A 17,157-nucleotide genomic window follows, 5' to 3' on the forward strand; every position below is an offset into this window, starting at 1 on the left:
GAGATGCAGCCAAGAGGCCCATGATCACTCTGGATGAAGTGCAGAGAACTACAGCTGAGGTGGGAGAGTCTGTCCATAGGACAACAATCAGTCGTACACTGCACAAATCTGGCCTTTATGGAAGAGTGGCAAGAAGAAAGCCATTTCTCAAAGATATCCATAAAAAGTCTCGTCTAAAGTTTGCCACAAGCCACCTGGAAGACACACCAAACATGTGGAAGAAGGTGCTCTGGTCAGATGAAACCAAAATCCAACTTTTTGCCCACAATGCAAAACGATATGTTTGGCGTAAAAGCAACACAGCTCATCACCCTCAACACACCATCCCCACTGTCAAACATGGTGGTGGCAGCATCATGGTTTGGGCCTGCTTTTCTTCAGCAGGGACAGGGAAGATGGTTCAAATTGAGGGGAAGATGGATGCAGCCAAATACAGGACCATTCTGGATGAAAACCTGTTGGAGTCTGCAAAAGACCTGAAACTGGGACGGAGATTTATCTTCCAACAAGACAATGATCCCAAACATACAGAAAAATCTACAAAGGGATGGTTCACAAATAAACGTATCCAGGTGTTAGAATGGCCAAGTCAAAGTCCAGACCTGAATCCAATCGAGAATCTGTGGAAAGAGCTGAAAACTGCTGTTCACAAACGCTCTCCATCCAACCTCACTGAGCTCGAGCTGTTTTGCAAGGAAGAATGGGCAAGAATTTCAGTCTCTCGATGTGCAAAACTGATAGAGACATACCCCAAGTGACTTGCAGCTGTAATCGCAGCAAAAGGTGGCTCTACAAAGTATTAACGCAAGGGGGCCGAACTAATTTTGCACGCCCCACTTTTCATTTTTTTTATTAGTTAAAAAAGTTTCAAAAATTCAATAGATTTCGTTCCACTTCACAATTGTGTCCCACTTGTTGGTGATTCTTCACAAAAAATAAATTTTTTATATCTTTATGTTTGAAGCCTGAAATGTGGCAAAAGGTTGAAAAGTTCAAGGGGGCGAATACTTTCGCAAGGCACTGTATGTGTGGTATTCCCTCCGGTGTATGCTGATTGAGGTGCAGATTGTGAGGGGCTCTGGAGATCTGCTTCCTCATTTGACCATGTCCAAGCCACGCTCCTTGACTAGTATATTTAAAGGCAATATTAATCTTCCTATCTGCACTTTATGTGTTTCACCTGCATAAGATGCGCACTGTTCATGCTGTTTCATGGTGTCATTTGTTGCCTTGTATGCACAGCCTATAGTAGAGTAAATCTTCACATTCATGTGTCGTAAGTTTCAGTTTGTGTTCAAAATGAGACACGTAGCATGGCACTGCACAGGTTAATGCATAACGTTTGTCTTTTGTCTGAGAACTTCCTGTGAAGAAACTACATATCCAAAATCCCTAGGTCTCCCTAGGTCAAACTCTAGTGCCCTGCAGGTGAGGGCTAAACAGTAATTAGATCTGACACAGACACAAACAGACTAAGCAATTAACAGAGAGCTCACCAGTGGTGGCCTGTCCATTAGGGGCACAGGGGCGTTGATCCCTGCCTCTGGCCCCCTAATCTACATGAAGGGATGCAGGGATTCCAATGGGATTTAGTTTTTTTAAGCATGTGTAGAGAGCCAGAGGCACTAATAGGCTTCAAAAAAGGGTGGGTTCTGCACCCCGAGTCCACCCAGTTGCATGACAATAGTGAGTTATTATTTGCTATTGTTACACTGATTCTCCTCCCTGCCAATCAGGAAGCGGGTTTTCCCGATTGGCCGAAATGAGAAGCATTGCAATTGGCCTAGGAGGAGGAGGGAGGAGACGCACAGTGAAAGCCGCCTTGATCCCGACGAGGAGAAGGTGCTGGGCTTACCCGACTGACTAGTAGACTGGGGGGGGGGGGTGGTGCTGCCCGTGGGTGACACCCTCCCCCAAAAAAAACATTTACGACGAGCCGCCACTGGAGCTCACTATGCACCTTCAAGTTTGTGATGCAACACAGAGGAAATGGCAAGGCATAGATTGGACCCTGTGTGATTGAAATAAGAAGCTGCCTGTCCATTTAGCAATAGATCAGGGGGAAGGGGAATAGATCAGCCATGGCACTGAAAATTGCAGCCACATCATTACAAGGTACCTCCTCTGTTGCATTGGATTTGCACAGAGCAACCCCGATCCTCCTCTTCTCATGTCCCTCTTCGGCGCTCCTGGCCCCTCCCTCCTGTTGAGTGCCCCACAGAAACTAGCTTGCTGTGGGGGCACTCAAGCCAAGCTGCAGGTCCCTGTGTCCATTCAGACAACGAGCTGCGGTTTGGACTCGTCCCCTCCATCTCCTGATTTGCTAACTGACTTTGACAGCTGCAGGTGCCAATGGCACCACTGCTGTGTCTCAGCCAGTCAGGAGGGAGAGTCCTGGATGGCAGAGACACTCGTGAACATTGCTGGACAGAGATGGGGCTACGGTAAGTATTAGGGGGGCCGAGGGGGGCTGCTGCACACAGGAGGCTTTTTATCTTAATGCATAGAATGCAATAAGATAAAAAAAGAACTTCTGACTTTCCAACCCCTATAAAATGGGGAAGTGACATGTCTCAGGTGATACACGGAGATGAAACAAATCCTACTACATAAGTTTTACTTGTTTATCTACAGCAATCTTTCTCCTACATCTGTTCAAAGTGCAGAATTTACACAGCATCTCTCAGCTCTGGAAAACAGGGGGCGGAGAGCTGAAGTTACATCAATGGAGAGAGCTCTGAGTGCTGATTGGATGGAAGGAACACAGTACAGAGAAACAGAGCTCAGGCTGTCAATCTGTTGGAGGCCCCTCCCCGTCACCATTTTTATGATACACAGAGATTAAATAAATCCTCCTAGATAGGTTGCATCTGATTATCTGCAGTCTTCTTTTCTCTGCCTTCGTTCAAACTCCAGAATTTTTACAGAATGTGAGCTGTCAGAAAAAAGGGGGCAGAGAGCTGAAGTTACACTTTGCTGAGCTCAGTAAAGAGAGCTCTGAGAAATGATTGGAGGGAAGGGACACCCCCTCCCCCTTTCACACAGCACACAGGAACAGAGCAGAGGAAGTCAATCACCTGAATCTTCCTCTCCAGTTACCTTTTTCCTCTTGGAGTCAGGAAAACTTGTCAGAAGTGATTCATGCTGACAGCAGAGGAAGGAGGCAGCAGAAATGGCACGTTGTCCTCTGGATTGAGACAAGTACACACTATAGAGGGATATGCTTTGTTCAAATTTCATGTCTGAGGTTTACAACCACTTTTAAGTTGGAGATTGAGCACTGCAATGTTTTACAGTGCCCAGCTTCCAGAATACCTCCTAACTTTTTGCGATGGGAACGAGGGACATCTGTTAGCAAAAGAATGTAGGCATAGGACACGCCCACTGCCACACCCCCTTAACCATCTGACATTTGCGCTATGGCCGAATGACGGCCACAGCGCGGATTTTAATTCCCGGCAGGCCGTCATTTGATGGCCTCCCCTGTGCACGATCCCTGCGCGTGCCATACAGGGCGTGTGCGGAGTGCGCTGTGATCACCGAGTCACTGAGACTGGGGTGATCACCAATCCGAGTAAGGGGCCGGTCCTGGCCCCTTACCATGTGATCAGCTGTCAGCCAATGACTGCTGATCACATGATCAAAACAAAAGCTCAGTGATCGTTTTTTTTTTCCTCCTCACGCTGACAGGGGGGGAGAAAAAAAAAAAGCCGATCACTGGCTTATCTTAAAGGGACATCGGTCCTGAAAAGGAAGAGGCAATTATGCCTCATTTATGCCGTCTAACAGTGCCCACAAGAGCCACCTATCGATGCCTACAAGTGGCACCTATCAACACCCACCAGTGCCACCTATCAATGCCCACCAGTGGTGTCAATCAGTGCCACTTAGAAGTGTTGCCTATCAGTGTAAATGATCAGTGCCCATCACTGCCACCCATCAGTGCCAATCACTGCCACCCATCAGTGGCCATCAGTGCCGCCTCATCAGTGATTAGCGTACATCAATGACGGACAAAAATTACCCGTTATAAAATTTTAAAACAAAATAAAAAATATAATTTTTTTTTTTAATTCTGCCTTTTTATATTTAAAAAATAAAAATAAAAATCGCCCAGGTGATCAAATACCACCAAAAGAAAGCTCTATTTGGGTACAGTGTTGTATGACCACGCAATTGTCATTCAAAGTGCGACAGCGCTGAAAGCTGAAAATTGGCCTGGATGGGGGGGGGGGGGGGGGGGGGTTTAAGTGCCCAGTAAGCAAGAGGTTAAAGGAAAAGTTTACGAAAAAAAATTATTAGTTAAAGTTGTAAAGGAAGAATTTTTTTTTTTATCTTAATGCATTCTGTGTGTGTGGCAGCCTCCCCAGCACCCCCTAATTACTTACCTGAGCCCCTTCTCTCTCCAGCGATGTCCACGAATGTCTAAGCCCTTGTACACACGGTCGGACATTCCGATGGACAATCGGACCGTGTTGTCGGATAATCTGAGAGTGTGTGGGCTCCATCGGACTGTTTCCGTCGTATGTGACGGACCAAGTTTTCCAGATGGGCTACAAAATTTTCCAACAACATGATCCGATCGGACTTTGTCCGATCATGAGTAGAGAATTCCGATCGGACAAAGTGCCACGCATGCTGAGATCAAATTCCTAGACCAAAGCTATTGGCTACTAGCCTGAACGTAGTCCCGTCGTAACGAAATAACGTCATCACGTTAAGTACAATCGGATTTTCTGACAACTTTGTCCGACTGTGTGTATGCAACAGTTTCGGACAAAATCCGTCGGACAAAATCCGACGGATTTGGTTGTCGGAATGTCCGACCATGTGTACAAGGGCTAAGCCGTCTGGGACAATCCTTCTGATTGGCTGAGACACAGCAGCAGCGCCATTGGCTCCTGAGGCTGTCAATCAAAGTCCGTCAGCCAATCAGGGGAGGTCAGGGCTCTGTGTCTGAATGGACACACAGAGCTGTGACTCGGCTTCAGTGCTCCCATAGCAAGGTGCTGGCTGAGGGGGCACTCGATAGGAGGGAGGGGCCAGGAGCAGCAAAGACGGACTCGGCTTTTGAAAAATTTACAGATGCAGCAATATAGAAATTGGATGAAAGGTTTGGCACTGGGAAACACTTTTTGAAAGATAAAAATTGCAATTTATATACAACCATATGGATCAGATCAAAATGAGGGAAAAATGAGGAGGAAAGGGGGACAAAGGGACTTTGTTCTGAATCAGGGACAGTCCCTCAAAATCAGGGACAGTTGTGAGCTATGCTTCCAGGGACGAATGCAGAGGTGCCTGTTTTCTGGGGACAGACTCCTTACAACAGGGACTGTCCCCAGGAAATTGGGACGAGTGGAAACCTTAGTACATCAGCTAGAGATGTCTCCAATAGGTGCACTGGCCCTTTAACAGACAAACTAAAAAAAATAAAAGACTTAACTCCTGCCTGTAAAATGCTCCCGTACTCAACTAAAATAAAACCTTGGTCTTCAGATTTTTTTTTTTTCGGGGAGTCATATGATGACGATGACGTCGCAGACCTTTTATACACAGTGACGTAATGATGACATCACCCCAGGCTGGGATCTCTGGACGTTTTCCAGGAATCAGGAAGGTTTGTTGTCGTCTGGCTGATCAGCGGCTGGAAAGAAAAGAAATCTGTTCTGTGCAATTCACAGAAGACTCGTAATCGAATCCATGCCGCTTGTGTAAAACAGCTCCGGCGACGTGCGCCAGTTACCGGATGGATAGGCGGCGTTAATACAGCAGGTGCCGCGCCATAAAACTCATCTCCGCTCTCTTCTGTAATTAACTCCTCGCTTCCTCCTGACACAAGGCATCAATGTTGTCTCAAGGCCAAAACCAAGCAGGATAACCAGTGTACCCCCTGCACTTTGGAGGGTGGCACCACGTCAGCCTTGAAATGGATCAAAGACTGGTTCTTTAATGGGGTTAGAGAGAACCTAAAGCAAAATTAATAATAAGTAATATATTGCAGCTTAGGTTACCATAGCTCCCAACTGTCCCTGATTTGGAGCAATGTCCCCCTGTCCCTCATTCCACCTCATTTGTCCCTCATTTTGGTCTGATCTCTATAGTTGTATATATAATGCACTTTCTATCTTTCACAAAGTGTTTCTCTGCGCTAAACCTTTCATCCAATTTCTAAACTGCTGCCTTGTACATTTTAAAAGCCAATATAAAGAAATAGTAGTGGTTAAAAAAAGCCCTTGTGGACTTAACCTTTTTTTGGTTAATTCTCCTTTAAGGGGGTGTGGCAGGAGGCGTGTCCTATGCGTACATACATTTTCTAGTAGGTGTCCCTCATTCCCCATCTCAAAATGTTGGGAGGTGTGGGTTACTAGTCTGTAAATGTGTTGACTGCATTAGTTTACTTTTTTCAGGGTCCTTTTTACTTTTGGTTGTGAGAATAACACACCTCCTGTCCCTGGGTGGCCACCCTCACTTCTCCATGGTATCTATGGAGGCAGCCATGGTTGTTGCCCAGACTGGACTTCTCTTCCTCCCTTTATCTGCACTACATGGGGGGGGGGGGTGATTCATAGTTTAGCCACTTGGCCTCAGGAAAGTTTAACCCCCTTCCTGAACAGGCCATTTTCTTGCGATACGTCACTGCGTTATTTTAATTGACAATTGCATGGTTGTGCGATGCTGTACCCAAATAAAAGTGATGTTCTTCTTTTCCCACAAATAGAGCTTTCTTTTGGTGGTATTTGATCACCTCTGCGGTTTTTATTTGTTGCGCTATATACAAAAAAAGGCCGTCAATTTTTTTTAAAAAATGCCAATATTTTTTACTTTCTGCTATAAAACAAATCCAATAAAAAAAATGTAAAAAAATTGAATTTCTTCGCAAATTTAGGCCGATACGTATTCTGCTACAAATTTTTGTTAAAAAAAAAAAATATCCCAATAACCGTATATTGATTGGTTAGCGCAAAAGTTATCGCGTCTACAAACTATGGGGTATTTTTATAGAATTTTTATTTATTTATTTATTTATTTATTTATTTACTAGTAATGGCGGCGATCAGCGACTAATAGCAGGACTGCGATGTTGCGGCAAACAAATCGGACACTTTTGACCCTTTTTTGGGAACCAGTGATCAGGGCTAAAAAATATGCACTGTCACTGTACTAATGGCACTGGCTAGGAAGGGGTTAACATCAGAGAAGCTCAAAGGGTTAAATGTGTGCCTAGGGAGTGCTTCCTAACTGTGGGGGAGGTGCTTTTACTTGCGGGAAGGCAGAGATCCATGTCCCTGCTTTGCAGAAACACAGGATCACAGCCTTTGCTTCTTACAGAATGGCGATCTGCCTTGTTTACATCGACAGATCGCCGTTCTGCTTCTCTAAGGGGAACAACCGGCGGTTCCCAACAGACAATGGGGATTATTTACAAAAGGCAAATCCACTTTGCGCTACAAGTGCAAACTACAAGTGCAAAGTGCACTTGAAATTACACTGAAAGTGCACTTGGAAGTGCAGTCGCTGTAAATCTAAGGGGTAGATCTGAAATGAGGGGAAGCTCTGCTGATTTTATCATCCAATCATGTGCAAGCTAAAATGCTGTTTTTTTATTGTCCTTGCATGTCCCCCTCGGATCTACAGCGACTTTACTTCCAAGGGCACTTTCAGTGCAATTCCAAGTGAACTTTGCACTTTTAGTTTGCACTTGTAGTGCAAAGTGGATTTGCCTTTCCTAAATAATCCCCATTGAGTCTCCCGGAGCAGCTGATTGGCTCCTGCTGTGTCCAATCACAGCGGCAGTGGGCCGCTGACGGCGGGCGTGCGCTCCCCAGCCCTGGGAGTGCAGAATCACGCACAGGTAGGTGATTTTGCACAGGAGAGCCGCCTTGCCGCCGTAGATGTACGGTACACAGTCGGCAAGCAGTTAGAGAAGTAAGAAAACATTGTTTGTGCTTTCAGTTCAGCTCACAGGAAGTGACAAGGACGGGATTTGGCAGGATTTTTTTGGCAGGATCAACAGTTATTTTTTTGTACCCGCTGAAAATCTTCTCAGTCTGAAAACTGAAAGAGAATGCAGCCACAAATCTATAGACTGTTAAGCAGCAATATTTTATATCTTTTTCTTGGATATCTTTTTAATTGAAGGATCAGTCCAGCAAAAATTATTATTCAAAGCGGTATATAACCCAAAGCAAAAAATGTCATATATTGCAGCTTCCCAATCATTAGATGCGGTGGCTGCATTCGTTTTCTTTTTTTTTGGCTCTGTTTTCACCTGCCGAGTTGGTCAGCAACACACCTCCTATATTAGAACGCCCATACTCTGGATGAAGGGAGCATCTTTGGACAACAGCATTTTGGTAATATGTGGGGTGGGGGGAGAGGAGTATTAGATGGACTAGCAGATTTAGATACACTAGCAAATTGAAGTCAAACTCCAGCTCACACTTTATAAGCAGTTACAGAAACAGGTTTTTTTTCCTTTTGAGAAAAGGGTTTTACATAAATAAATAAAAGCTGATCAATGTAAAGTCAGTGTGAAATGATTTGTCTCATCCTTGTAACTGCTACATATGTAGGACAGCTTGTTCTTTTGAAAATCAACAGACTTACTGGCCAGATCACCAGCAGCACTACATCTAAGGAGTGTCAACTGACACATTTTCTGGACAGCTTGGCCCGTTAAAGAGATGGAAAAATAATAGATCTACTGGAAGGATCACCAGTTGATATAACTCAGGGGAGGCTCAGAAAAGCAGACTGCATCACATAGGTATTTTATTTTTATTTTTTGCTCACAGTTCCACTTTAATTCATTTTATCGGGACGGAATATATTTATTTAGGTAAATTCTAATCCTGAGAGAAAGCATTTCCTTGTACACGGCGTACACCGCAGGCGGCCTTTGATCAGCTTGCAATGGCGGACAACAGAGGACAGTCAGATCACAGAAACATAAATACAATGTGGCGGTTCCCAGATCCTTGAAGTCATTGTAAAGGTTTGCTTAAAAAAAATAAACATGTTATACTTACGACCCGGCCCGCCCCTTCTCCCCCTGATTGGCTGAATGACTTAAGTTGACAGCCGTGAGAGCCAATGGTGCCGCTGCTGTGTCTCAGCCAATCAGGAGGAGTGTCCCAGACGGCTTAGACACTCATGGACATCTCTGGAGAAAGAAGAGGCTCAGGTAAGTAATTAGGAGGTGCTACACACAGAAGGTTTTTTTTATCTTAATGCATAGGATGCCATTACAACTCCTTAACAAGTGAGTTGGACCTTTGTACAGTAAGAGAGAGAGTAAGAGAGTCATTATATATCAGTATTTTCTTAGCCTTTGTTCAGTCAGAACCCCCCTTTAAAATATGCAAAATCTCAAGGCACCCCCAGTCTAAAATATAAGGGGAAAAAAAACTGCCTGGGACAATGCATACAACCACTTTGATTAAATTAAATTTACATCAGAGGTCCCCACCTTCGCATCAGAGGCCCCCCCATCACATCAGAGATCTCCCATCACATCAGAGGTCCCCCATCACATCAGAGATCCACCATCACATCAGAGGTCCCCCATCACATTAGAGGTCTTTCCTTTTTCATTAGAGGCCCCCCCATCATATCAAAGGTCCTGCCTTCTCATCAGAGGTCCCCCATCACATCAGAGGTCCCTCATCACATCAGAGGTCCCCCATCACATTAGAGGTCCCCCATCACATTAGAGGTCCTGCCTTCACATCAGAGGTCTTTCGTTTTTCATTAGAGGTCCCCCCATCACATCAGAGGTCTTTCCTTTTTCATTAGAGGTCCCCCCATCATATCAAAGGTCCTGCCTTCACATCAGAGGTCCCCCATCACATCAGAGATCCCCCATCACATCAGAGATCCCCCATCACGTCAGAGGTCCCCCATCACATCAGAGGCCCTCCATCACATTAGAGGTCCTGCCTTCACATCAGAGGTCCCCCATCACATCAGAGGTCCCCTATCACATAAGAGGTCCTGCCTTCACATCAGAGGTCCCCCATCACATCAGAGGTCCCTCATCACATCAGAGGTCCCTCATCACATCTGAGGCCCTTATCACATCAGAAGTCTTGTCTTTTTCATTAGAGGTCCCCCCATCACAATAGGTCCTGACTTCACATCAGAGGTCACCCATCATATCAGCGGTCCCCCATCACATTAGAGGTCCCCCATCACATCAGAGGTCCTGCCTTCACATCAGCGGTCCCCCATCACATCAGAGGTCCCCAATCATGTCAGAGGTCCTGCCTTCACATCAGAGGTCCCCCATCACATCAGAGGTCCCCCATCACATCAGCTGTCCCCCCTAATGTCAGAGCCCCCCCCCCTTCACATCAGAGGTTTCTTATCACATTAGAGGTCCCCCATCACTTCAGAGGTCCCCCCTTCACATCCGAGGTCCCACCTTCACATCAGAGGTGCCCCATCCCATGTCAGAACACCCCCCCCTTTACATCAGAGGTCCCCTATCAGATCAGAGGCCCCCCATCAGACCAGAGGTCCCCCATCACATCAGAGGTCCCACCTTCACATCAGAGCCCCCCCCCCTTCACATCAGAGGTCATCCCATTACATCAGAGCTCCCACTTCACATCAGAGGCCCCCATTACATTAGAGGTCAGAGTTTACTCTTGACATATGTCTCATCCTTGCAGCACCTGGGGGGAAGCAAGTGGCACCATATGATAAGAAGATTGCAGTTATTAATCACTTATATATCCATGCCATATACACATTTAAGGATCAGCAAACCATTAGGTCGAGTAACTAACAGCAAAATAAAGTATGCTCCAATCTTTAACAAGTGCACCGTAAGAACTTTTACAGTTTGTGAGTTTGTTATCAAAGCAGCGCAAAAGCAAAATGAAGTTCATAAAGACATAATGCTCAGATCACATATGTGTGTATATATATATATATATATAGCGTTGGGGTTCTGGGTTCAGTGGCCAGCAAGCATCTTCTCTACATGGGTGGGTAAAATCATAAAGGTAATTTAAAAATCTGCCCCTAGAAGGGTGAGTAGCTTTAGTACGGTCATTATTTCTTTTGGAGAACAGAGACCACTGCAAATAATCTATGCGCTCTGGTATAGGTTGGTGCTACATTCAAAATATTTAAAATGGTATTGAATTATTCTGTCTTAGCTATCCCTAGAAGGGTGGGTGGCTTTAGTACAATCCTTAGATACTTTGGGGACAAAGACAAATGCAAACAATCTATGCGCTCTGGTATAGGTCGGTGCTATATTAAAGGCATCTAAAGTGGTAATTTAACTACCTTCCTCCTAAACTGCCCCTAGGAGGGTGGGTGGCTTTGGTAAGATCATTAGCTCCTTTAGGATCGGAGACTGATACAAAACGATCTATGCGCTTTGGTATAGGTTAGTGCTATATTGAAGGCATCCAAAGTGGTAATTGAATTACCTTCCTAATAAATTGCCCCTAGGAGGGTGGGTGGTTTTGGTACGATCATTAGCTCCTTTAGGATGGGAGACTGACACAAGTGATCCATGCCCTCTGGTATAGGTTGGTGCTATAATAAAAGCATCCAAAGCCAAAATGGCAATTCAATGTTCTTCTAAGAAAGTGAGAATGGTTTTCGGATATCATCTTCTTGGGGAACAGAGACGAATGCGCTCTGCTATAGGTTGGTGATATATTAAAAGCTCCAAACTGCCCTTTTCACTATTTCCTTCAGTGAAGCCATTTCTATAACACAAGCCACTCTACCTACCTCGTTCAATCAGAATATTTTACAGAAAATTGATTTTTAAATATACGCAAGGCTAGGCACTGTCACCGGTCAATAAATTTAAGTTGAAAATTTACAAAAATAAATAAATCCGCAATATAACTTTAGGGCAACATGAATGAGGCGCAAACCATGAGAATAAAGATCCGTCTCTCCTCTTCAATTTTAAAGATAATCAATGAATTTACTGACAGATGTTATTTTGTAAAGCGTTGCACAAACTCTTGGCGCTATATAAATCCTGTATAATAAAAAATAATAAAAATGTTCGGCTACACATATGCAAGTAGTTCACAGTTTGAAAGCAATTTTTTTTTTTTTTTTTTTTTTTTAGTTTTTGTAAGAAAAATTAAAGATCAATATATACAAAGTGACAAGAGAAGATGCTGGAGTGACCATGGATGCAGAGAGAGGGAAATCAGGCACTTACCTATTTGCCTGCAGTCCGGGCTGAGCCTGCAGAGTAGTTGCTGAGTGTTTGGCGATTCTGTGCAGCTGCTGATCCTGATGTGTATGTGTGTGTGTGTGTGTGTGTGTGTGTGTGTGTGTGTGTGTGTGTGTGTGTGTGTGTGTGTGTGTATGGGGATGTCACACCCCCTTGCAGCCATTGCCAGCTCCCACTCACACACACAGGGGAGGGCAACATAGACTGACATAGGAGGCTGCAGAGCTGAATCACAGCACTGAGCATTGCAAGGCGATGGACGATGCAACTGAAGGCACCAGAGACATCTGTATCTTCCCGAATCCTTCAATCACTTCCATCCCAGGAGCGCCCAGACCTCCAATCCCCAACACCATAATTACTGTCAGCGTGTAGTGCGCCCATCCAACTGACATCCCACCGCTTCCCACAACTTTACACCTCCAGGGAGACTGCAATGTTTTTTTACAGCTATTATTATTTTTTCATTTGTATTATTATAATTATTATTAGTAATAGTAGATTGTTATTATTATTATTATTATTAGTAGTACATTAGTAGTAGATTATTATTATTAATAGTAGTAGTAGTAGTAGATTGTTATTATTATTATTATTATTAGTAGTACATTAGTAGTAGATTATTATTATTAATAGTAGTAGTAGTAGTAGATTGTTATTATTATTATTAGTAGTACATTAGTAGTAGATTATTATTATTAATAGTAGTAGTAGTAGTAGATTGTTATTATTATTATTATTATTAGTAGTAGTAGTAGATTAGTAGTAGATTATTATTATTAGTAGTAGTAGATTGTTTTTATTATTAGTAGTAGATTAGTAGTAGTAGTAGATTATTATTAGTAGTAGATTATTAGTAGTAGTAGTCGATTATTATTATTAGTAGTAGTAGTAGATTATTAGTAGTAGTAGATTAGTAGTAGATTATTATTATTAGTAGTAGTAGATTGTTCTTATTATTAGCAGTAGATTAGTAGTAGTAGTAGTAGATTATCATTATTAGTAGTAGTAGATTATTATTAGTAGTAGTCGATTATTATTATTAGCAGTAGTAGTAGCAGTAGTAGTAGTAGATTATTATTAGTAGTAGTAGATTATTATTAGTAGTAGTAGTAGTAGTTGTAGATTATTATTATTAGTAGTAGTAATAGTAGTAGACTATTATTAGTAGTAGTAGTCTAGATTATTATTATTAGTAGTAGTAGATTATTATTAGTAGTAGTCGATTATTATTATTAGTAGTAGTAGTAGATTATTATTAGTAGTAGTAGATTATTATTATTAGTAGTAGTAGTAGATTATTATTAGTAGTAGTAGATTATTATTATTATTATTAGTAGTAGTTGTAGATTATTAATATTAGTAGTAGTAATAGTAGTAAACTATTATTAGTAGTAATAGATTATTATTAGTAGTAGTAGTAGATTAGTAGTAGTAGATTATTATTATTAGTAGTAGTAGTAGTAGATTGGTAGTAGTATTAGATTATTATTATTAGTATATTAGCAGTAGTAGTAGTAGATTATTATTAGTAGTAGATTATTATTATTAGTAGCAGTAGTAGTAGCAATAGATGATTAGTAGTAGTAGTAGTAGATTATTATTATTATTATTAGTAGTAGTAGATTATTATTAGTAGTAGTAGTAGATTATTATTATTAGTAGTAATTATTATTAGTAGTAGTAGTAGTAGTAGATTATTATTAGTAGTAGTAGATTATTATTATTATTATTATTAGTAGTAGTAGTAGTAGATTATTAATAGTAGTAGTAGTTGTAGATTATTATTAGTAGTAGTAGATTAGTATCATTAGTAGTAGTAGTAGAAGATTATTATTATTAGTAGTAGTAGTAGTAGATTATTATTAGTAGTAGTAGTAGATTATTATAAGTAGTAATAGTAGTAGATTATTATTAGTAGTACTTGTAGATTAGTAGTAGTAGTAGTAGTAGATTATTATTAGTAGTAGTAGTAGTACATTGTTAGTAGTAGTTGTAGATTGTTATTAATAGTAGTAGTAGTAGTAAATTATTATTATTAGTAGTAGTAGTAGATTATTATTATTATTAGTAGTAGTAGCAGTAGTAGTAGATTATTATTATTAGTAGTAGTAGTAGTAGTAGATTATTAATATTATTAGTAGTAGATTATTATTATTAGTAGCAGTAGTAGTAGTAGATTATTATTAGTAGTAGATTATTATTATTATTAGTAGTAGTAGTAGGTTATTAATAGTAGTAGTAGTTGTAGATTATTATTAGTATCATTAGTAGTAGTAGTAGTAGAAGATTATTATTATTAGTAGTAGTAGATTATTATTATTAGTAGTAGTAGTAGTAGTAGTAGATTATTATTAGTAGTACTTGTAGATTATTATTAGTAGTAGTAGTAGATTATTATTATTATTATTATTAGTAGTAGTACATTGTTAGTAGTAGTTGTAGATTGTTATTAATAGTAGTAGTAGTAGTAGTAGTAAATTATTATTAGTAGTAGTAGTAGATTATTATTATTAGTAGTAGTAGTAGCAGTAGTAGTAGTAGTAGATTATTATTAGTAGTAGTAGTAGTAGATTATTAATATTATTAGTAGTAGATTATTATTATTAGTAGCAGTAGTAGTAGTAGATTATTATTAGTAGTAGTAGATTGTTATTATTATTATTATCGGTAGTAGTTGTAGATTAGTAGTAGTAGTAATAGATTATTATTATTAGTAGTAGTAGTAGATTATTATTAGTAGCAGTAGTAGTAGTAGTAGTAGTAGATTATTATTAGTAGTAGATTATTAGTAGTAGTAGCAGTAGTAGTAGTAGTAGTAGATTAGTAGTAGTAGTAGTAGTAGATTATTATTAGTAGTAGTAGATTATTATTATTATTATTGTTAATAGTAGATTATTATTAGTAGCAGTAGTAGATCATTATTATTAGTAGCAGTATTAGTAGTAGATTATTAGTAGTAGTAGTAGTAGATTATTATTAGTAGTAGTAGATTGTTATTAATAGTAGTAGTAGTTGTAGATTATTATTATTATTAGTAGTAGTAGATTAATATTATTATTAGTAGTAGTAGTAGAAGATTATTATTACTATTATTATTAGTAGTAGTAGATTACTATTATTATTATTAGTAGTAGTTGTAGATTATTATAAGTAGTAATAGTAGTAGATTATTATTAGTAGTACTTGTAGATTATTATTATTATTAGTAAATTGTTATTAGTAGTAGTTGTAGATTCTTATTATTATTAGTAGTAGTAGATTATTATTATTATTACACACCTCCCAACATTTTAAAATGGGAATGAGGGACACCCACTAGCAAATGTATGTAGGCATAAGACACGCCCCCTGCCACACCCCCTTAAAGGAGAATTAACTAAAAAAGGTTAATTAAATCCATAAGTGCTTTTCATTACCACTGCTATTTATTTATATTAACTTTTAAAATTTACAAATGCAGCAATTTAGAATTTGGATGAAAGGTTTAGCGCTGGGAAACACTATATGAAAGATAAAAAGTGCATTTTCTATACAGCTATATGGATCAGACCAAAATAAGGGACAAATGAGGAGGAATGAGGGACAGAGGGACATTTCCCCAAATCAGGGACAGTTGGGAGCTATGATATTATGTATTACTGTTATATATGATTATGTTAATGATGATTATTATTAGTAGTAGTATTTTATTATTATTATTGTTTATAATCATTAAACAAAATAAAAGTGAGTTGTGCTACAGTGTTTGATATTAAAAAATATTGAAAAATATTGAAATAAATACAAATTAACCACTTCAGCCCCGGACCATTTTGCTGGCTTAAGACCAGACCACTTTTTGCGATTCGGCACTGCGTCGCTTTAACTGACAATTGCGCGGTCGTGCGACGTGGCTCCCAAACAAAATCGACGTCCTTTTTTCCCCACAAATAAAGCTTTCTTTTGGTGGTATTTGATCCCCTCTGCGGTTTTTATTTTATGCGCTATAAACAAAAGAAGAGCGACAATTTTGAAAAAAACGCATTATTTTTTACTTTTTGCTATAATAAATATCCCATTTTTAAAAAGAAAAAAAACAAATTTTTCCCTCAGTTTAGGCCGATACGTATTCTTCTACATATTTTTGGTAAAAAAAAACGCAATAAGCGTATATATAGATTGGTTTGCGCAAAAGTTATAGCGTCTACAAAATAGGGGATATATTTATGGCATTTTTTTTATTATAATTTTTTTACTAGTAATGGCGGCGATCTGCGATTTTTTTCACGACTGCGACATTGTGACGGACAAATCAGACACTTTTGATACATTTTTGGGACCATTTACATTTACACAGCGATCGGTGCTATAAAATGCACTGATTACTGTGAAAATGTGACTGGCAGGGAAGGGGTTAACACCAGGGGGTGCTGCAGGGGTTAATATGTTCCCTATGGGAGTGATTCTAACTGTGGGGGGAGGGGACACACAAGGGGAGGAGACCGATCGGTGTTCCTCTGTACTGGGGACACACCATCGGTCTCCTGTCCTCTGACAGGACGTGGATCTGTGTGTTACACAGATCCACGGTCCTGCTGTGTTCCCGGGCAATTTCGGGTGCCCGGCGGGCATCGCGGCCGCCGGGCACGCGCACCAGGTGCCGAGCGACGGGGTCGGGAATGGGAGGACGTCATATGACGCCCACCCAGGATGGGAGATCCCATCTGTGGGCGTCATATGACTATAGGTGGGTAGGGAAGTGGTTAAACAAAAAGTAAAGCAAATTTGAGATTGATGGCAGCAACGTGTCTCAAAAAAGTTAACACAGGGCAACAAAAGGCTGGAAAATAAGTGGTACTAACAAAAAAGAGCTGGAAGAACATGTTTTCAGCTAATTAGGTTAATTGGCAGCAAGTCAGTAACGTGATTGGGTATAAAAAGGGCATCTTGGAGAG

At 40.6% G+C, this 17,157-nt stretch overlaps 1 protein-coding gene across 2 annotated transcripts in view; it reads right to left on the minus strand.

Annotated features, from left to right (window-relative positions):
• The window catches only part of LEPR (leptin receptor), a 143,998-nt gene extending 131,689 nt beyond the window's left edge, over positions 1-12,309 (minus strand). For both annotated transcript variants that reach the window (XM_077450538.1, XM_077450539.1), the window contains exon 1: positions 12,206-12,309. The gene's annotated coding sequence lies outside the window, so the exon portion shown is untranslated. The remainder of the gene's footprint in view (positions 1-12,205) is intronic.
• Between the last annotated feature and the right edge of the window lie 4,848 nt (positions 12,310-17,157).

This window comes from Lithobates pipiens, unplaced genomic scaffold (assembly GCF_037356315.1).
Source record: "Lithobates pipiens isolate NorthernLeopardFrog02 unplaced genomic scaffold, aLitPip1_a1.2 Scaffold_23, whole genome shotgun sequence".
Lineage (NCBI taxonomy): Eukaryota > Metazoa > Chordata > Amphibia > Anura > Ranidae > Lithobates > Lithobates pipiens.